Consider the following 985-nt stretch of genomic DNA (forward strand, 5'->3'; position numbering starts at 1 on the left):
CCTCAAAGTGCTGTTTTACAGACAGAATTTTGTTTTCAGGGGCCAGAATCAAAATTTCTGTCTTGTCCAAGTTGAGCAGCAGCAAGTTATCCAACAGCCACTTATTTACTTGCTACACAATCCATGAGGGAAGCGAGCTTGTAAATGGACTGTACTTACAATCTGAAACCTCAAAGCGCTTCACACTACAATCTGTGTCCTCATTTATCCATTCACACACATTCATTCAGCATTCTTGGATCTCTTTACAAAGCTGATACAGGTAAATCAATCTATAGGGACTAAACAGTGTTTTTAAATCACACACTGATGAGACACACATCAAAGACAGGGGGGGGTTTGGCGACTTGCATAAAGACACTTCCACTTGTTAATGAGTAGCGGTGTAATCAAACCTCCAACTCTGGCAATTAGAGGAACGATCCCATCTCCTGATGACATCACTGGTTGAGGTCACCCCACCTTCACTGAGCACAGTGTCAGTGAAGTGCTGCTTTCCCAGCCTCAGCCACTAAGATCATTTACCAGAATCTCCTCTGAGCCGATGGAGAGAAACTATTCTAGTTTTTGTTACCCTATCAACGCACCATATTTTTTCTCAGCAACCTGTTTTGCAGATATTGCAAAAAACTCCTGCTGAATTTGAGAGAAAGATCAGACTGTAAGGCTGGAAATTGGACTATTGAAGTGGTCAACAGTCATAATCTAATCAACATGTGCCACTCCTTGTATTAGTAGTATCCATCAAACAAATTGATAGGTTAGCTGCTAAAATTAGCCTTTTCTGTTCTGGTTATGAAAGAAAAAAATCAACTTCATGTTAGTTTTGGTCAAAGAGTCACAGGACAGGTTGCAGACCCCTGACCCAAAGGATCAATCGAGTGTATTCAGGGATTATCTTAACAACATAGGAGGGAGCCAGGCCATTTAAGTTTTTAAAACAATAAGAAGAGTTTGTTTGTTTTTTTTCTGTTTGACCAGAACC

The 985-nt window shown here is 40.5% G+C and overlaps 1 protein-coding gene across 1 annotated transcript in view; it reads left to right on the forward strand.

Moving 5' to 3' along the window:
- Nucleotides 1–985, forward strand: part of txnrd3 (thioredoxin reductase 3) — a gene marked incomplete at its 5' end in the record, with an annotated part of 31128 nt that overhangs the window by 27413 nt on the left and 2730 nt on the right.

The sequence above is a fragment of the Austrofundulus limnaeus genome, unplaced genomic scaffold (genome assembly GCF_001266775.1).
Source record: "Austrofundulus limnaeus strain Quisiro unplaced genomic scaffold, Austrofundulus_limnaeus-1.0 Scaffold2536, whole genome shotgun sequence".
In the NCBI taxonomy this organism is placed as follows: Eukaryota; Metazoa; Chordata; class Actinopteri; order Cyprinodontiformes; family Rivulidae; genus Austrofundulus; species Austrofundulus limnaeus.